Raw genomic sequence first — 22,404 nt, 5'->3', positions numbered from 1 at the left:
CACAATATTTTAATTTATATATATATATATATACAGATGTGTACATGTATGTGTATGTGTGTATTTGAGTCATTTTTAAATGACTCAATTTTAACTCTGAAAAGTATACCACCTGGTCCCTTGGTGTAGTCAGATTCTGCTACAGTATATCCCTTATATGTAAAGTGCGAAGATGATTAATAGCTCCAGTTAATTTTGATTTGTGCTTTTCCATACATATGCAATGTTTTATATCATTGCATTTTATTATGTACTGTCTTTTACTGCAATACAGATTTTCATTCATCTTAAAACAATCGAGGGCATTCCATTTAAGATGCATATAAACAAATGTAGGTTTTTTGTATATGGTATTTGTCATCAACATCAGAGTACTATAGTAATATCCATATTAAAGAATTGTAAAATTGGCATTTATTGTGAGATCGTGAAAGGATTCAGTTATTGCCTAATACAGATTAGAATGACATCATAAAAAAGATTAAAAATCCAATTTAGTCATTATTTAAAAGAGGATTTGTAAAAGTAAATTGATGTGAGTGGTTCTAGAGTGCATTATAGTAATAGACAACCTAGGGCCTTTCAGGGGTTTGAACCTAGTGAATGAGACAGGAAATATTCATAAATGATAACTAAATTATTACCTTTGTGATGATATCATTTTAATCTTTATTTTGCAATAAATGAATGCTTTCATGCTCTTAGCAATAAGTACCAGTGTTACAATTTTCTTAGACAGTTGTTACTATGTTGTGCTGATGTAAATGGATTTCTTCACTAATGAAAACTGAAGTCCAAATTGTGCAAAGGAGCAGATATCCTCCCCTAGCGTATTTTACTGAGCCTTCTTCAGTCATCCTGGTGTGTTATAGGTTGTGACTGATTAACTAGAAAAATCCATAGACTTCAAGCAAGAGAGTTGACATTGACACTTTAATCCTATACACATTAACCTGGGAATGAAACTTTTTGGGAAAAAATAAATAATGTTCTGTTATTGTATATTGCTGCGTCCTATTTCTCCTATAATTCAGGGAACACCAAAATGTGATATAGACATTCACATCATCAAAATTCACTTGGCATAGAGATCATTCTTCCCTTCATTTCTTCTGAAAATATCACTCTAAATATTGTCTATTTGATAAAATAAGATGTATAAAAGATGTAAAGTTCTATCTTAATTCAGGCAAGAAATAAAGCATTTTATTATTTTTCACATGTGATGTACCTGTGGTTGGACTGAAAGACTATTGGGATAGTTGATAGAGATTTTACTCTGGTAAAATGTAGCCCCAATGGCCCTGGTTTGGTATTGTGGAGGAATATGGGTCAGAGTCACAAGAGTGAGGGGATCTTTCCCAGGGATCAAAGAGATATAGAATCTTTGGTATCCAGAAAAAGGGCAAAGGTGGATTCACCCCTGCAGTTCCCAGAGTATTAGCTAGTAGATATGCAAATAAGTGCTTTAATTTGGCAAGATTTCCGTCAATAGGTGAGCAACAATAAAGAAACCACTCTGAAGTAACTCCTTGTGCCAGTCTTGATTCCTTGGGCCCATCATTAATCTTTCCTCTCCCTCCTGCGACTCTGCCCTGCACATGCATGGTGTGAAGGTTCATTGTATCAGCACTTATTCATTTTCCCCATCTAAACCGCACAGAGCTTCTGACCTTCTCCTAATCCTGCTTATGATGAGACCTACCAGACAGAAGTTTGAGGGTTATGCAAGAGCCTCAGAGTGGGCTAATGCCTCCTTAAGTAACACCAGCTGCCTGCAATGATTGCAGGTTCGCATCCCACCAGGCTCAAGGTTGACTCAGCCTTCCATCCTTCTGAGGTAGGTAAAATGAGGACCCAGATTGTTGGGGGCAATAAGCTGACTTTGTAATAATGCCGTGGGGGGGGGCGAAAGCCCTAATAAGCAGGCAAATACATAGAATGAAGGCTATTGCTAAGCACATTTGATTTGTGCTTAGATTGTAAGCCGCCCTGAGTCTTCGGAGAAGGGCGGGATATAAATGGGATTAAAATAAAATAAAATAAAATAAAATAAAATAAAATAAAATAAAATAATCAGATGAAGTTTGGAGTCCTCACCATTGACACCTAAGCAGTGGGATACCCTCCCACCCTTTGGAAATCTAGTGCTCAGTGCTAGCTGACAATACTGATTTTCTCTCAGGGTTTTAATTTGGTCTATGGTAGGTTGGCTGAAGAAGTTTTATTTTCCTTAAAACATGCTGATGGATCTCTTTCTGGATGTTCAAATGACGTTGTATAGATTGTTAACATCTTGGGATGGTTTTTCCCAGTAATTTTAAAACAAACAAGCAAACAAACAAATAATGCACAGTGTGACCCCAACTGGAAATGTTACAAAATGTTTAATGCTAAATCTACTGTTTATCAGGTTTTGCACTAAAACATGGTGCAAACATCTGTATTAGTTGTCAAAGGTGATCTCAGCATCCCTTCTCATTCCTCGCCCAAAGATATGGCAAGGCAAGCCAGTTTGGTCACACATGAGCTTATTGGAATTGCTTGCCAAGATTAACCCTTGCCTCTTGTGCAGGTACTGGGTGCCAAAATCCTGCCCTATTTTCCAAAGCCATTGGAGCACAAGAATGGATGCTAAGTTTCTGTAGCAATGTTTCAAGAATGATTAAGGTGTGGTGATTGCCATGCAGGAGCACTTGAGATTTCTCCCTATACCAAGCCTTTTCTATAATAAAAGGTCACACAAGAAATGCTATGGGCTGCTTGGATATCACTCAACTGCTGCAATCTGAAGCTATTGTTGTGATTCACTTAAGGAGTTTGATAAACAGTAATATTTTCTTGTTACTTTTAAATTCCTGAAAAGTTGGAGAGATGTTTCCGATGGTTCAAAAAGGTTCTCTTGTTACTTTAATGTGACTTTTCCTTGCTTCTTGCCTTTCTTTTCTTCTTATAATAAACCACAACCTGTTGAAAGCAAATGGCAGTCCAAACAGGGCAACTCGGAAATCCAAGGAATGGGGGGGGGGACCTACATTGCTTGAAATACTTTGCACTGGGGCAACTTTGTTTTTGCAGACATTGTTTTTGCAGCACTGAGTTATAACTGGAGAACTCTTCTGATGTTCAAATGCACTGTCAAAAAGGGTTGTTTTTGTCCCTGGAATTCTCAGATAGTCCCAGAGAACGTTCTATGGATGCTTGATAGAGTGCTTGTCTCCTTTCCCCATGCTAATTAGCAATCAATTTCTGCAAATCAGCAATGTTTCCTAATTGTCTATCCTGCTGATTAATCCTTGGTGTACATTTACAACACTAAGATATCTGGAGACACACGGCAATAACTACAGGTAGCCAGACACTGTTTTTAAGAGTAACTCTTATTTGCATTTTAAGGTAAAGGGTACACATTTACTGAATTTGCTCAGACTAAATCTGTTGAAATACACTTTTACTAATAAGCCACTAATGGGTTGAAAACAATGCAGCCACAATGTATTTATTCTTAAGGTTATAGCTTCCTTATTACTACTTAATCCCCACAACAAATGTGTACAACCCTAATCACTAACTTTTCTTGATTCCCAATTGCAATACCTTAAGTAGTGAATTTATCAAAATGACACCAAGAAGGAGTGGGATGCAAGTTTTCCTCTCTATTCTGCACACACTTGCAAAGGAAAATTTTAAAAAACCCACAAAACAACATACAACTTTGGTTTGCACCACCATCATACCATCTGTTAAAGACCTTCATAAGATCAAGCATGCGTACACTGAAATATGTTTGTTTTCACTCTGATAAAAAGGTAAAGATATTCTTAAGATAAATTTGACTTCTAGTGACCACAGGTAATACTCACTTACTGACTGGTCATTCAGCGACTGTTCAAAGTTACAATGGTATTGAAAAATTTATGATTGATCCTCAAGTTGTGGCCATCACAGCATTCCCACAGTCATGTGTTCGTGATTCAGGTGTGGGCCAATCAATGTGCATTTACAATGGTTGCAGCATCCCACAGTCATCTGCCCACCATTTGCAGCCTTCACAGCCAGTTTTTGACAAACAAAGCCAGGCAGGAAATGACAAATTTCAGTCACATGTCATCACATTGAACAACCCGTGGTGATTTATTTAAGGACTGCCAAGTAAGCCAGTGCAGTTATGGAATTTTTCACTTTATGATTGCATCACTTAGCAAGGGAGTTGTCAATCCCAGCTGCAGACAGTAAGTGAGGTCTACTTGAATTTCCATGCCTTTTCCTAGCTCGTCAACAAACATATTTTGTTGTAAAAAACAGGGTTTTCCCCAAACTGATTAACATTGACACTCAATCCAAGGCCTCTCTAAATAGCTGGGGTCAAAGGTGGGGATTTCAGTAAATATCTAAGACTCAATAGGTGGTTGATAAAAGTTGATTGGGGTCAATTAATCTTTTGGGGTATTTTAAGCTCCACACCCAACAGTGTGGAGGCTAGCATCAAGATAGTGTTATGCAGGGTTAGGGATCAATTGCCAGTAAGATTGGCCTTGAATTATTTTTATTACTATTCCTACTATTAGTTAAAGTAATATTTGTTAAATTGTTTTCATATAATACATGTGTGTGGATCAATGAAGAATTTGAAACTTCATGAAGGGGTCAAATGAGCTAACAACCTCGGGAACCAAAAGTTGCTCTAAACCTAAATAAATCTTGGGGTGAAAGGACATTTTGTATTCACTTTAGCCCCTGTGGATTGATTACTAGTCCACTTCTAAAGACAATTTAACAGTGTGAGAACACCAATAAATCCTTAACTAATTGAGCTGTGGGAATCAAAAGAGCCACATTATATTATTATTATTATTATTATTATTATTATTATTATTATTATTATTATTATTATTATTATTATTATTATACTGGACTTGATGGAGAACATCCATATTGTATAGCAACATGACTGGGCACTAGCATATTATCTGTGCTGTCTGGTTAGGAAAAAATGAGTCAGATATTTATATAACAAAAGTATTTCAACAGAGATATATGGCTGTATGGAAAAATCTAGTTATGATGTACACTGACAGATTTACCCAAACAATTACTACTAAAATATCTATGTTTGATTAGTATGTATTACTATGGGTTATCCACTGAATCTCTTGTGTAACTTTGCCTGAACCATCTCCCAATTTTGCCTTCATTTCAAAGCATGTGTCACCATGCAACACCCCCCCAGTACATTATCCCTCAAACATACACCCTTGAACTCCAAGTAAAGTTTTCATTACAACTTGAATGTAAATATTGTAATAGATTTGTTTTGGAAATTCTTACAGCTCCCTTGTGCCATTTGTAGGGAAACACTCTGATGCATGTGCATGCACGTGCTTTTTCCTGGGAGATGGAGATGTCTGTGTGCTTGGGGGTGACTGATTGAATTTTGCTTGAGCTAAATTATATTTGCGCATTCTGGTAATTGCAAAGGGCCACACAGAGGAAACAAAGCATTGGCTGCTTGTGTGTAGGGATTTCCCCAATGTATAATTTCAAATTGATATGAAAAAAGCCTTCCTATGCATTAATAATAGCCAAAAATGCAACTCACTTGGCCGCAAAACAAGCAATAGACCTCAGATGGATAACATTTATTGTTAGTATGGCTTTTCTAGTGCACAGCTTCAGAAATGCAAAATAAATTATTTATATTGTCCAGATCATTTTGCATGACATGGGTTATGGTGTATACTATAGCGCTCTCTCCCTCTCCCTCTCCTCTCCCTCTCCCTCTCTCGCTCTCCCTCTTCCCCTCTCTCTGTATGTATTTGTATATTCATAGGTTTTCTGTAGTAAATTAATACACCTTTTAAATGATTTTTACTACCTATCTTTCATTTTGGGACATTACTAAAAAACTGAAGATTTATTATCAAAATTTCTTCCATGAAAATCATCCGGAGCCTTTTTTTTCTTCCTCATAAACTGTACCTTGTAGGCAAAGCTAGCTTTAGGCATTTTCTAAGATTTAGAATGTTATGCCCAAGTTCTTTTTAAAGACCACTGTTGGAACTGTAAGGTGAGTAAAAGGAACACAGACTTTGTGATCGAAGAACCTACCTATTGAAAAGAAATTGGAGACTGCTTTGTGTTCCTGCTCAATCTGTATGTCTCTGCATTAGTCAGCCATGTGGTAGAGCAGGGGTGAGCCACATGGTTTCTGACATTGGCTGCTACCCTTCATGGATAATATATCGGGGTCTTTATGCCAGCTGTGGGTGAGGCCAATGCCATTTATTCTCTTTGGTTTTGACACCTCTTTGCTATGTCTCAAGCAGCAGATGTCAGTGAAGAGGTAAAGCATTTACTAGAGATCCAAAATGATTGGTTAGAGAAAGTGTTTGAAATTAGGATAAGGGCTACATGACACTTGAGCTACAAGCTGCTTGCTTCTCTTCCAATCTAGAGAAAGGGTGATGGTAGAGCACTTGGTTCATCTGCAAAAATTCCCAGCTTCAGTTCAGAGCATCTGCATGTAGGACCTGAAAGGACTTCTGTCTAAAATGCTGATGAGCCTCTATTGGCCACTATAAGTAATTCTGAATCACATGGAACAATACTCTTAGTATAAATTTTGTTCATGTGAGGATTGGCGTTTTACTACTAAGTGGTCTTGTTTTTTTCAGCCCATGAGATTAAGTACTTAATTTCAATGTCAGGATACAAGAGCAATCATAATAATTTCAAATAAGAGTGATGGATTTGTTGCATTAAAACTGGTCTATGTGTGTCTAACACAGGAGTTCTTAAAACATTATGATAGCGATGTCTCCATTTGTCAAGAAAAGGAGTATTTCAGATTTTTCTTCCATCCTTCATGGGTGTTCCAAGCCAAAATGATAAATGATTCCCTTGCCAGTTTCAATCGTAACTTCAGCTCAAGAGCAAAACAAATAAACTTGCCCATACGATCCATTGCTGTTGCTTTGAAAGAACCTGGGATTTTAAAAAGGAGACTGCCATTTATTCTAGTTCAAAGGGTCATTGATTTTTAGGTTTTTATCCATACCAAAGAAAGTCAGAAGTTACTTTTTCTTTAGCTTTTCCTCCTTTGTGCAGTCCTCCAACTTTGCTTTTTCTTTACCCTTTCCTCTTTCTTAATTTTTTCTTTGCTTTTTTGTATTTTCTGAAATTTAATAAAGTTTTGGAAATCAAAAGGAAGATTGCCCTACTAGCTGTATTGTTGATCATGAAAGCAAAGGGTAGAGGATGGACTTGGAGCTAATGTCAATACATGAGTACATTTATTGAAATTATAGCTTTCCTAAGCTTTGAGAAAAGGCATCTTCTCTCTCTCAAGAGCGTCTGGGGGACATGATACCAAAAATGTCAAGATAACTTTTTAAAAGTCTGGACTCCAGTTACATGGTTGTGGCTGCCATCTCCTCATCGCTTTTGTGGGCCTCCCTGCTTTCTACTTGCTGGAATGTTCTGAAGCTCTGAGCTTTGTGGGAACCATAGCACAGCTTTGAAGTATATGAAAAAATCAGTAAAGAGAGAAATTTTTGAACATGTGTAGAATGCTATTTTTTTTGGAGATGCTTTTTGGTTTTCAGGAAGGCTGAAACTAGTTGCTAAAGACAAACATTGCTGCTGTGGTAGTTATTGTCGAGGGCAATTAAGCTGACTTTGTAATAATGCCGCTTGGGGTGTGTGTGAAAACCCTAATAAGCAGGCATATACATAGAATGAAGGCTACTGCTAAGCTTGTAAGCCGCCCTGAGTCTTCGGAGAAGGGCGGGATATAAATGGAATTAAAATAAAATAAAATAAAATATGCATGTGTCCTATTGCTAACTTACTCCCTTATCTCAGAAGAGCTAATCATGGACTACTCTTAAAAATCATGCAAAAAGATCAGAAATCTTGACTGTTTTTTATATTTGTTTATCTGACTTTTTGTGGCAAGTAGCAGACTTAATAATTGGGAATAAACACACTACAACTTGATCTTTTGGTGATTTTGTGGCCATTGTTACAAAGTCTTTTGAAATGGACTAAAGGAAAATGCTGAAGAAGTACATATACAATTAGCTATATGTGAGAATACAACATTCCTCAAGTATTGGGTTATTTCGCTTGATATGTTTGGGGTGCTGTGTCACTGTGTGTTGACATTTGCTCATAATTATATGGTGTAGGGCACAAGCATCAAGAATGTGATGTCTCCATGTCATAGTACAAAAGAACGTTGTAACTTTTCAGATTCCCACCGGAGACCAGAAAGTCAGCTTCACACAAGTCAAAACTGAACTCAACAAGATTTCATTTAGTTCTTTGGTGTTCAGTACAACTTTTCCAGTTATGTTTTTTTTTCTTTTTCAAATTACTCTTGATCCCCCCCGCTTTTGACTTGTGACTATAATTGCTGAGAAATAACTTACAAGGGAGGAAAGAAAAGACCAGGTATATTTCTAGTCTTTTTTTAAAAAATTGGCTTATATAAGTATTTTGGCCAATTGTGAGTAGCAATAAAGTTTTCTCACGTTTTGTGAATATTCAAAAGACAGCTAATGACAGTCTATATTTGGTGTAGCTAACAAACACATCAAGAATACATAGCTCAGTTATCACTGTCTTCTTGAATCATAAAGTACAAACACGTAATTAATTTTGAACATATTTTTCAATTTTTACGTGCACACCTACAAGTCAGTCCTAAAGACATTAAGTTGGAAATTAAATGAAATGATGCATACCTTGAACTTTAGGGAAAAGAATCCTTTAACGATAGAAATTTTAAACTGTATGGCTCCAAATTACCATAACAATATCTCTCATCTCTCTCTCTGTCTCCAACATATACAGTATCTATTCATCATCATCATCATCATCATCATCATCATCATCATCATCATCATCATCATCATTTATTATTGAAAGCCACCAAGGATTTCCACAGGAAATTGAAAGTAACAAAATAAAATAGTGCAACTAGCATATACTGTATATCACAATTTCTTTAGAATTATTTCTCTAACAAAATATTATATTTTTCACTTCATATTTTTAATGTCTGTCTGTCTGTCTGTCTATCTATCTATCTATCTATCTATCTATCTATCTATCTATCTATCTATCTATCTATCTATCTATCTATCATCTGATCTGAAGGTAGGAAATTTACCTAACACACTTGTTTCCTATTTTTGCACCAACAATTCTGTAAGGTGAGTTGAATCAAGAGACCTTTTTTCTTTCCAGTGTTTTTCCACAAGTGCAGGATCTGCTTTTTTGGGGGGCGGGATCAACTGATGTTGTGGGGTGAGAATGATTGGCCCAAAGAGACCCAGTGGCTACCATGCCTAAGTGGGACTAGAAACTACAGTGTCCTGGGTTCTAGTCTGGTACCTTAACTACCAAACCAAATTGGCTGTCTTGGGCCAAGAGGGCGGGATTGTCCCAAAAATCACCCAGCTGGCTTTTAGGCCTACGGGAGGCCTGGAGCTCACTGTCTCTGGTTTTCTAGGCCAACACTTTAATAATTAAACCAAAATGGCTATCTTAGTATATAACAAAATGATATGCCAAGGTGAATGAAGTTCTGGAACAGGAAACCTGATTTGTAAACAGTATAAATTACTCAGTTTATACTTAGTTTCTTAATTTGAATTTCTTTTTTTATTTTTGCTAGCCATTCAAAAGAGAAATGGCTACATTGACTATTGAAAATATCTCTTCTCCCATGTTTACAAGACATGTAGTATTAAAACGTTTGCAGCTTGGTAGAGAAAAACACTATTATCATCCTCATCCTCATCATTTATTAAATTTATTTGCTGCCCAAGTCGACACAAGGCAACTCTGGTTGGCTTACAACATTAAAATGAAACCATATGATTAAAAATAAGTCATAAATTGAAAATAAAAACAAACTAAAACCATTCTAATTAAAAATAAAAGCAAACTTTATTATATATGAGAGACTGAATATTATGGTCAATTTCTCCCCCCCCTTCCTAATTATTTTTGCCAAAAATGAAAAAGATCAAATCTCTGGTTGCTGAGATACACAAGTATCAAAGGTCCAAACTACCTGAGGATCAGTTACAAAGAATATACAAGTACATAAATCACTGTGATCTACACCAAAGATATAGCATCATCTTAAATACCAGCATCCACCCACATGTATTTATATAGATAATGTTATCAGTTTTAAGCATTTGCTCCTAGAGAGCTGTTGCAGGGAACAGCTGACAGAAATTTGTTTCCTCTCCACCATTCAGTGGAGTTCACATGAGCAAACCAAAGCATCTGCATCTCATGTTTAAATAAAATATTGAGGTTTCCTTCATTAGCCTGAGGTAAAATTATTCCCTGTACCCAATGGAGACAGCAAAGAAAAACATTCCCCTCATTAAGAAAACACAGAGATTGAGTGTGATCCTAAGCCTGCAAAATACCTTCCATAGCAAGCAATGGTATCATTTATATTCTTACAAATGTAGGATTGGGACGGAAGACCATTGTTACTGTGATTTACAGTGTAATTCTAATTACTCTGAATAAGGTTGCACCAGGCTTCAGCCTTAGAACAAACCATATTGAACACTGCATGACCTACTTTGAGCAAGTGACTAGAGAGTAATGTGATTGACATCTCACTCAACATTTCCACAGCAGTCCCTAATGCAGAAAGGAGATTGCATGGAATTTAAGGTAACCAAGCCTTCTGTTTTAATTTGCCTACTGTTCTTTCCTGGGAATTGGCAGGTGAATTCGTGCTACTGAATTTTTCAAAGGAATTAAAAGGTTTTCCAACTCACCTTCCTCTCTGAATGACTTTGCCATAGCACCAAACCTGCCTCTAAATGCCAATTTTGAAACAAGACTGAAGAACAATATTGTGAGTTTCCTAATGGTTTCCTAATGCCTCGTCCTTGATTCTGCTATTTTTATCAGGAGACCATTTACCCAGCAAGTAATACTCTGGATTTGCTTGGAATCTTTGCATCTAATTAGCTCTTCCTTGTCCTGGAGCAACTATTTGAGAGCATCTGCTGTACCAGTAGTCTTCAAGACAGGTCAAGGTAGTTGTGATGATAACTTAAATAAGCAAGGGATCGTGGTCCAAGATGAAGAACTTGTTTTGGACAGGGGAAAGTGTGAATCAGATATTACACATCAGTTATGCAAGAAGAGCAAGACATCCAAAAAGAGAAGCCACCTTCTGGTTGGTGATTCAATTATAAGGAATATAAATTTAGGAAAGGATACAGAATTTCTGAAAGAGATCAGGTGTCTTTCAGGTGCTACTGCCAGTAGGGAAAATAAGCTTATTTTTAAGATAGTCAAGAATGCCAGCAAGGACTGTGATGTGGATGCTATTGTACATCTTGGCACTAATGATCTATCCCCAAAAGATATACTCTGTGCAGAATGATTTCCAGAGCTTGGGGCAGGAACTTAGCAGGATAGGCTATAGGCTTACTTTTTCAGAGGTTTTACCAGTGTATAAGGAACAAAATGGAAAAGGCCAGCATATAGCAGAATTCAATATGTGGCTAAAGGAGTGGTGTAAAGGGGAAGGCTTTGGTTATATTAGTCACGATATCTGCAGCTGGTCCAATGAAAAAGTGTACAAAAGAGATGGTTTGCATCCATCAAAGAAAGGGACTGAGTTACTTGGCAATAAATTCACAGTTTTTCTGGAGAAATATTTAAACTGAACAACAGGGACAGTGAGTTAATTGATACAGAACATTCCTGTCCCCAGCAATCTAAAAATTATAGGGTTATCAGTGCATGTAACATAGAATATCAACCTAGCTGTCAAGCAAAATCAAGCTTTTAATAGTGAGTGCCACACCAAGTGCACTAATCAAACAGGTGGTAAGAAAATAGGGGAACTCAGGCACCATACAGGTTATATAGAAAGTAAACACAGGGGCAGTCATAAAGGACTCAAATGTCTATACACCAATGCACAGAGTATGAGCAATAAACAGAGTGAACTAGTAATTCAGGTAAATGAGGGCAGATATGATTTTGTTGCTATTACGGAAACTTGGTGGGATGAAACCCACAAATGGAACATACAGCTACAGGGATTTAAATTATTTAAAAGAAACAGACTGAATAAAAGAAGAGGTGGAGTTGCTCTCTATATAAGAAATAAATACACCTCTACAGAAATAGAGCACAACAATGATGAAAACTGTCTTGAATGCATTTGGGTCAATATAAAAGGGGGGAAAATGACATTGCCATAGGTGTATATTATAGGCCACCCAACCAAACAGAGGAAATAGATGAACTTTTTGCTAGTCAGCTAACTAAGGTATGTAAGAAGCACATCACAATAGTAATGGGGGACTTTAATTACCCTGACATCAACTGGGAGACAAACTCTGCACCAAGTGGAAGATCAAACAGATTCCTGACAAACCTAGCAGACAATTTTGTCTGCCAAAAGGTAGAGAAGGGAACTAGGGGATCAGCCATATTGGACTTAATTCTCACTAAAAGAGATGAAATGATAGAAGGTGTTGAAGCCACAGGAACCTTGGGGGGGGGGTAATGATCATGCAGTATTGGAATTCAACATTATGCAAGCACAAGCAATAGAACACAGTCAAACTAGAGTCTTACACTTTAAGAGAGTTAATTTCAATACACTTAGAGAGAGCTTGTGGACATAATTTACTTGGACTTCAGTAAGGCATTTGATAAAGTAGATCACAACCTACTACTTGGTAAGATAGAAAAATGTGGGTTAGAGAGCATCCCCACCAGATGGATTCATAGCTGGCTAACTGGCTGTATTCAGTGTGTGGTCCTCAATGGAACTGCATCTACATGGAGGGAAGTGTGTAGTGGGGTGCCCCAGGGCTCTGTTCTAGGCCCAGTGCTATTCAACATCTTCAATGATTTGGACGAGGGGATAGATGGGGAACTCATCAAATTTGCAGATGACGCCAAGCTGGCAGGAATAGCCAACACTCCAGAAGATAGGCTTAAGATACAGAAGGATCTGGACAGACTTGAACACTGGGCGCTATCTAACAAAATGAAATTCAATGATGAAAATAGTAAGGTTCTACATTTAGGCAAGAAAAACCAACCATACAGATATAGTATAGGTGGTATCTTGCTCAATAGTAGCAACTGTGAGAGAGATCTTGGAGTCTTAGTGGACAATCACTTAAATATGAGCCAGCAGTGTGCTGCAGCTGCCAAAAAAGCCAACACAGTGCAAGGCTGCAGTAACAGAGGGATAGAATCAAGATCACATGAAGTATTAATACCACTTTACAATGCCTTGGTAAGGCCACACTTGGAATACTGCATCCAGTTTTGGTCTCCACGATGTAAAAAAGATGTTGAGATTCTAGAAAGAATACAGAGAAGAGCAACAAAGATGATTAGGGGACTGGAGACTAAAACATATAAGGAATGGTTGCTGGAATTGGGTATGTCTAGCTAATGAAGAGAAGGATGAGGGGTGACATGATAGCAGTGTTCCAATATCTCAGGGGCTGTCACAAGGAAGAGGGAGTCAAGCTATTTTCCAAAGCACCTGAAGGCAAGACAAGAAGCAATGGGTGGAAACTAACCAAAGGGAGAAGCAACCTAGAACTAAGGAGAAATTTCCTAACAGTTAGAACAATTAATCAGTGGAACAACCTGCCTCCAGAAGCTGTGAATGCTCCAACACTGGAAGATTTTAAGAAGAGACTGGACAGCCATTTGCCTGAAATAGTATAGGGTTTCCTGCCTGAGCAGGGGTTGGACTACTTGACCTCCAAGGTACCTTCCAACATGATGATGATGATGATGATGATGATGATGATGATGTTACAACTGTGGTTGGGACTGGTAATGCTGTTGCTAAGTGATGCAGTCCTATCTGGTCAGGCAGGGAAGGTATGTTATGGACCCTTCTCAGTTAAAGAATTCTGCCTGGTGGGGTCCAGGAAGAGAGTCCTTCCTGCCATTGCCTCCACTTTGTGGAACATTCTCCACTCAGAGATGGGATGGACCCTCACTCTCCTGGCCTTTTGGAAAGGTGTGAATAAGTGGCTCTGCAGCCTTGTTTGGGAATCACAGAGGAATACTATACACAGCCTTGGGACTGGATAGCACCTTGGAAGCCCACCGCATACCTTTTAATTAACTTTAACATTCATTTTTAGTTTTAATTCATCCTTGCCTTTTTAAATTTTATATACTGTGTTTATGTTTTAAAACATAAAACATCAGTTTTGTACACCATCCAGAGTCCCTCTACTGCAGGGGTGTCAAATTGCCGGTCCATGGACCGGATGCGTCACGATGAAACCGCGCCCACCCCATTGCCGGCAATGGGGAAAAAGCTCCGATACGTCATGAGACATCACTTGATGTGTCGCGAGTTTGACATGTCTGCTCTACTATATGAGGCAAATGGCCAATTTTAAAATTTGATATATAAATAAGCAATAAATAAAGCTTCACTGCTGGCTTCCCCATTGACTTTGCTTGTAAGAAGCTAGCTGGGAAGGTCGCAAATGGCAATCACGTGACCATGGGCCATGGCAGTTGGTCATAAATGTGAACTGGTTGCCAAGCACCCAAATTTTGATCACACAACTGCAGGGGCACTGCAGCAGCCAGAACTTTGAGGACTGGTCGTAAATCCCTCTGTTCAGTGCCTCATTAACTTTGAACAAATGTTGAATGAATGGTTGTAAGTCAAGGACTAACTATAACACCTGTAGGGATTAAGTGATTAATCCCTTTACTACTGTAATATGCCACAGGCATCCTTCCTACCTCCCACTAGTTAAATGCTAATGAATTCTGCTTTCTGGAAACGCCCATATTCCCTTTGGTACATTATTGTGTGCGTGGCCAAATAGAAAACAAATTTAGTTGCACTTTTTTCCCCGTCAGTGCTTCCTGTTAAATTTTATTCAGAAAATGGAAAAAATACTTTGCTAAGTGGCATGTAAATCTCTTGCTTACAAGCTAAGTAAGATTAGTTTTTCGGAGAAAAAGTCTTCCGGTCATAAATCAGTGGAGTAGAAATAATTGGAATGTGCTTATTGCTGGGCCATGCTTAAGTCTGCCTTAATGGTAGAAAGCATACAGTGAAATTAGTTAATATATGTAGATGAAAATAATCTATATTTTTTCCTAACCCATTGAAGCCCAGAGGTCATCATAGGCGCTTGTTTCTTAAATTAATTCTTGCTCACCCTTGAGAAACTTTTGGCTTTTCCTTTCTTTTCTCTTTTTTGTAAACTTCTTCTCCCCATCCCTTTTTAAAGTTTGCAAAGATCTAATTTCAGTGATAGGTATTTGATAACCATGCTTCTAAACGTGTGCTGTATTTTTTAAAAAATTAAAGGACTTTTGCGTAAGCCATGCTACAGCTAACAGGGTTTCTCAGTGCTATCCCAGTATCACTTCAGCTCAGTAGAATGATTCAAATACCTGAACAACCAGTTTTCTGCATGGACGCCACTTCTAGAAGTCCATTCTGAGCCAGGGAGGCCTCCCAGGCCTAGAACAGCTCACTGGAAGTGTGTGGACACCACTTCTGGAAGTTCTGAGCCATGGAGGCCTCCCAGGCTCAGGACGGCCCACCAGAAGTGGATGGACACCACTTCCAGAAGTCTATTCTGAGTCAGGGACGCCTCCCAGGCCCAGAACTGCCCCTGGAAGTCCATGGATGCATTTCAGATGGGCCATTCTGGGCCTGGGAGGCCTTTCCAGCTCAGAATGGACTTCTAGAAGTGTCCACACACTTCCAGTGGTCCATTCTGGGCCTTGCGAAAAAGGGCTAGACAGGGCATCAGCCAGTTCACCAAAGTCAACAAAAAATTAGCTACTGGTTCTATTCTGATTCTAATCCTATCCTTTCCTGTGCAATCCTATCCTATCCTATCCTATCCTATCCTATCCTATCCTATCCTATCCTATCCTATCCTATCCTATCCTATCCTATCCTATCCTATCCTATCCTATCCTAATTCTGTTGTACTCTGTTCTATTTCTGCTCCAGTTCTGTTCTGGCTGGTAAACTATTCTGGTACTGTTCCACTCAAATTCTAATTCTTTTCCAGTTCTAATTCTGTGATAGTTCTGTTGTAGTTCTTGGGGAGGGGGAGATGGAGTGGACACGGGAAGGGGAGGAGGCCCTGTTCCCCTGCCCTTGCCCATTCCCCTCTTCTCTTCCTTGCATCCCTCTCCCCTTGGGGTTCTCTCCTCTCCATGCACCTGTTTGTTCCTATCCCCTCCCTTGCCCTTCCCTGTCCACCTCCACACCCCCATTGCCCTTGTCCTCCTTCAGATCGTCTGCACCTCCCTCGCATCTGCCTTCTCTTTGTCCCACTCTCTTTGTCCCCCTCCCTTTCCTCCTGCCTATCCCCTCCCCCTCCCCTCCTACCTCTGCCCTTCTCCTCTTCGTTTCCCTCAGCCTCCCTCTTCCTTCCTCTCACTTATCTTTAGTGGCCTACAGGGATGAAGTCATGAAAACATTAAGGTTCCCCCTATTTGTTCCTGCCTGCCCTTCTGCTCCTTGTCCCATCCCCCTACGCCTCTCCCCATCTCTCCCCATCTCTTGCCTCTTTTCCCTGGCCCAGCCTATTTCTTTGTCCCTCTCCACCTTCCCTTCCCACTTCCTGTTCCCCTGCCCTTACTGCCTCTCCCTCTCTCCCCATTCCCTTCACCCTCCCTCCCTCTCCCTCCCTCTCCCTTACCTACCTCTGATGATAACCTGCATGGCTGGAGTCTTAAAGATATTGGAATTCTCCCCTCCCTGTCCCTCCCTGCCCTCTGTTTACCTGTCCCCTCCCCTCCTCTCCACTTGCTGCCCCACTCAGCCCACTCTGCTTCTTCATCCCCCACTCTATCCTTTTCCCTTCCCTTCCCTTCCTCTCCCCTTCCCACTTCTTCCCTTCTCCTCCCTGCCCGTTGTCCTTCCTTTCCCTCCCTCTCCCTTACCTCTGATGGTTGCCTGCCTGGATGGACTCATAGAGGCATTGGAATTCCTCCATCCCTATTTGTGCCTTGCCTCTCCTGTCCCCTCCCCTTCCCTCTCCTACCAGTCCCCACTCTAGTTCTTCATTCCCCCTCCCCTTCTTCATGCCCCTCCCTTCCCCCCTGGCCTGTCCCCTTCCACTATCAAACTCCCTACTGAATAGCAACTTACCTCTAGTAATGCATCTTCCCTCTGATAAGTGATAACTGACAGTCGCTGATACTTTAGCCTGCAGGGATGAAGTTATAAAGCCATTAGAATACCCAAGGAGACGACCCACCTCCCTTATCCTCCTATCAAAGGGTACCTGCTCCTCTGCCTTTTTGACCTATACTCATGCCACACAAAGGTCTCTAGGAAGCTACCTAACCAATCATTAAAGCTGCCCATTTGTCATTTTTTTGCAGAGAAACTGTTGGTCTTTGGGTGTGGATTGCTTCTTGTTATAGATTTAGAAACCCCACTAAGCGCATCGGCAGCTTAATAGTCTGCTGTTGGCTTTCTAGAGTCAGCGGTTGGAAGCAGACTTGGCTGTGTTTAGGATAGACCTTGAAATAGATTTGTCCCCTTGAAATCAACAGGACTGAATCTAACAGATCTAACTGATTTTAGTGGCACAACTTTAAATCCAGCCCATTGTCTAGAACAGGGGTGTCAAACTGCCTGCCCGCAGGGCAGATGCATCACATGGAAGCTGCGCCCACCCTATTGCCAGCAATTGAAAAACCATCCCGAAAGGTTGTGCGACGTCATGAGTTTGACATGTCTGGTCTAGAAAGACCAATAGAAAGACCAAAATTATTCAGCCTTTCACATTTAGATGCATTGCAATGTATATTGTGCATTGTTTTCTGTTAGAGAAAGGAAAACAAATCTTTTAAATTTATTACTTTCTTCTCCCACTGTTTGAAGTCTCTGTCTTCCACATACTGTATGTCTTTGTTGCCTCCTTATTTAGTCAGTGAAGCTCCTTCTGTTTTCCCCATCAAAGAGGCAGCGTGCTATAAACAGTCGAGTGGTGACAGTAGAAATGGAATATGGAGGGCAATTTAAACTGCATGCAAACCTATCCTAGGGAACCAGTCTGCTTGTGTGCATCAGTGACAAGAGGCTCTCCTGCTTGAGCAGGGGGTTGGACTAGATGACCTCCAAGGTACCTTCCAGAAGAATTTGCCCATTCTCAATATCAGAGTTCCCTTTTGGATCATCAGTCTGATTGGGGAATTCATTTGAGATACCTGTGCTGACAAGAGCTCCCAACCTGAGCTGCTTCCGATGGACTGTTCCATACTGGTAGACTTTGCGCCCTGCATGATTGAGTCATTTCTCTTTAAATTGATGTTGCTCTTAAATGTTACTGTAGATTTTTTGTTATGGATTTTATAGTAATTGATCGTGACAGTTTTTCCATGTACCACTTTGGGTACTTGTTTAGTAGAAAATATACTTTATGAAATTAAAGAAAAAAACACACACACCCTTTTATCTGTCCTCATTGCTGATGAATCTGTTTTCAAAATATCCTTCTAAAGTGAGGTAAAATAATTCTGGATTCCAATGATTATTTATTTTTATTATAAATATGTCAAGACTTACTAAGATTGCTACAATTAATGTTGCAATAAGTGTGAGGAAAATACCCTTCCAAGGAATGAACATTGTTCTTAAAACAAAAACAAATATGGCAAAGAAGAGAAAAAGAGTTACCTTTATCAAGATCCTTGTTAAGTCTACAGTGATTACTGTAAGCTCTTGAAAAAAATATGATATTGATGACCATCAGATACAGTTGCTTGTTTTCACAAGATTTTTGAAACTGGAAGTAGAAAGTGCCTTTGTTAATAGTGAACAGAATAGAACAGAACAGAACAGAATAGAACAGAATTCTTTATTGGCGAAGTGCGGTTGGACACACAAGGAATTTGTCTCTGGTGCATAAGCTCTCGGTGTACATACAAGTAATAGTGATAAATCATGACCATAAAGAACATGAAAATACATTCATCATAAATCATAAAATACAACACTTCATCATAAATCATAAGATGCAACAGTTAGTGACAGTCATAGAATACTAGCTAAGCAAACAACATAAATCATACTAAGATACTAAAACCAATATAAATTGTAAGATACAAACAACAAAGTTATAGTCATAAGAAGATAAGGATTCGTAACAGGAAAAATGAGAATAATAGTAATACAGCTTTACTAAGTAGTTTGACAGTGTTGTAGGAATTAGTTGTTAAGCAGAGTGACGGCATGGGGGAAAAACTGTCCTTATGTCTAGTAGTTCTGATGTACAATACCCTATAGCGTCGTCTTGAGGGAAGAAGTTGAAATAGTTTATGTCCAGGATGTGAGGGGTCTGTAGACATTTTCACAGGCCTCTTTTTTGCTCATGCAGTATACAAGTCCTCAATGGAAGGCAATTGGTTTTTTTTCTGCAGTTCTAACTATTCATTGAAGTCTATGTCTGTCTTGTTTAGTTGCAGTTCCAAACCAGGCATTTATACAGGTGCAAATGACAGACTCAACAATTCCTTTGTAGAACTGTATCAACAGCTATACATGATGCACTTCCTAGTAAAAGAACGTGATTGCAGAAATAAGAAAACTAGTTGTAACACACAATTTCTAAAATATATGCCACATCGATTGAATGCCTTGACTTTTAAAAATCTAGTATTTAGTTAAAATTAGAATTAATTTCATGCAGGTGCTCAAGTCTTAAAAGAAATAATTTCTGGTACTAGAAATGGAGATTGCTCATTAGTTTTATGGGACTGGAGAAGTTGTGTGATCATAAAGCTCTCACATCAAAACGAAGTGCAACATTTTTATGAATACAAAAAGTTTGGTTTTATCCCCAGCTGGCCAAGAAACAACAGCAAAGACTTGTTTTCTTTGTACAGTTTCCTTTTTTTTAAAACAGCTTCTCTATATTGGGCTAAGTGGGTAAACTCTTTATATCTTCTTCTGAACAACTATTATTGTGTTTACTGTTCCATAATTGAATGACTTAAATGTGATTCAGAAAACTTAAGAAATGAAAAGGACAGGACTCCGGAGTAGTAGTGCAAACAAATGCTAACTTTCCAGACTAGAGAGTTAATTCAATGAGATTAGTAGAAGTGAGTGAAAGTAGAAGTTTCTGAACCACATCTCACTCTCTTTCTGCCCTATGTAACATCTGGTGAATTGCATTGTAGGATTTGATATTACCGCTGCGAGTTTCTCTGCCTCATTTTGCATTACCTGATTTATTTAATGATTTATTTAATGATTCATTTAAGACAATTATACATGACTTCCCATTAAAAAATCTGCAATAACCACTTTATTATGGCCTTTCTTAATGGCACACTCCATTTGATTTTAGAGCACAAACCTTCAAATTCTGGCTGGAAAGTGTGAGAACTACAGTCTCAAAATATATAAAGGGTGCAAACTGGAAGAAAGCTGAGGCTTTGGGATATTAGAGACATCCTATTTTATAGAGAGAGAAAGCAGTTATTGGTGGCCAGCCACAATTAGTTCATAACGCCTGCTTTAAATTACTTTGATTTGTCCAGCAATAAAACATAAATAAACATCTGCAGCTGTTCCCTTTCCTTAGGAGAACTGAAGATTCAAAAGATTCGAAAGATGAAAAAATGAATAATAAAAATAATTGATAACGTATAATTTATTTTGTTTAACTAATCATATGCTATCAATTTAAAGTGTGAAATGTTTGCTGGAATGGGTGCTTTAACCAGCTGACATGGTCAAAATCCGTATTTCCCCAGATTATGGTATCTGAACACACCAGTAAAAAGTTGGCAATTCCACTGACAAATCTGAAAGTTGGGTTTGGTCTTCTCTTGGAAATACTTATGGATCTTCAGTATCTTCACAACCATGGTAGCTGGAGCTATCCATTCTAGCCTTTGGATGGTCTGTAGAAGATCAGGCCTGTGAAATTTAGTATTTCTATCCATGCTTTTGTATTTCCAGAATTTCTATAGAAAAATTGTATTGCATTATAAGAGAAAAGCAAAAGATGACTAATATACCAGTACTGCTAATATAAATCAACTTAATTTTATAATAAATAATACTTATTTTAAATGTTAACCACCTAGTGTTACTAGGGATGTAGATGATGGATCTGTTGGACAGTAACATATCTGAAATAGCGAAGGCTCTCCTAGGGCTTTGGTACTGATCTTTCAAATTGTTTCATTTAGTTTTCTGAGCCTAGAAATATAAAAGGTGTGCCATATTTATCAAAGGCCTCAGATATTACTAGGGAGGGAGGGAGGGAGGGAGAGGGAGGGAAGGAAGGAAGGAAGGATAGAAGAACTTTTTTTTTTTACTGTAAGTGTAACTTTACTACTGTTGTTATAGTATAAAAATCCATATGTGAAGCAGCTGTATCTTATGCTGCTTGAGTATTTCATATTGAGTATTTCATTTTCAGTCGATCTCAGCGTTCATGCATCATCTATAAAGCCATAGAATACTCACCTTTTCTAGAAAAATAATGTTCACATCAGAACTATTTCTAGTTCAGCACATGCTGCTGAAAAAACCCAATCCTGCTATTTTGAAACTTTTTAGGCTGTATATCTTTTTGCAAACTTCCTATTGTACCCTTGCTTTGAAAGCAGAGAAATGCAGAGAAGAGAAATTATTCTCTCTTAATAATTTGACTTCCCCTTTGACTTCACTCCTTTTTCATGAAACAAAGCTTCATTCTGGGCTACAAAAAGTCTCCCTTCTTTGCCTGTAGTGAATTGTAGTTGTTACCAAACATCGTAATTATGATCTATGAGCTGATTTTGGCAAAGATAAGAAATTTGTCAAGAGATTTCTTGTGTATCAGCAAAGGCTCTGCAAGGAGGCCGCTGCAAGTATCCATAGTGTATTTTGAACCTCTTGAAATTCTTTTATCTTCTTTAGAAAGAGCCAATCAACTTGATCATTGCTGGCCTTGGATCCTCAACGATGGTCAAGTGACACACTGCTTTAGCCATTATCTAGATAAATTCATCATTAACAGCCAGGCTTTTTCATTCGTATAAGTCTTGATTCCATCTACAATATTTAATACCATATCCCCCACCATTCTAAAGAGTTTTTTCATCCTCAATACTGGTTTTTTAGGAGACACTGTGGAATATCGCTGGAACAAGAGACACAAAAGCCCTCTCCTGAAAGCAGAAGATGCCAACCAGAATGCTTAAGATGCACCTATATTAATAGCAATTGCTTCTCTGAAGGGTCTCCCATCATGAATACCAAGGTACAATGGAATTATTTCCACTACCCAGAATCATAGATTGGAAAGAACTTTGTGCGAAATATATTACACCCCCTTGCTCAGTATAGAATGGCATATC

The sequence above is a fragment of the Vipera berus genome (genome assembly GCF_964194415.1).
Source record: "Vipera berus genome assembly, chromosome: 3".
NCBI lineage: Eukaryota > Metazoa > Chordata > Lepidosauria > Squamata > Viperidae > Vipera > Vipera berus.
The sequence above is the reverse complement of the archived record's forward strand: the minus strand, read 5'-3'. Positions refer to the sequence as shown.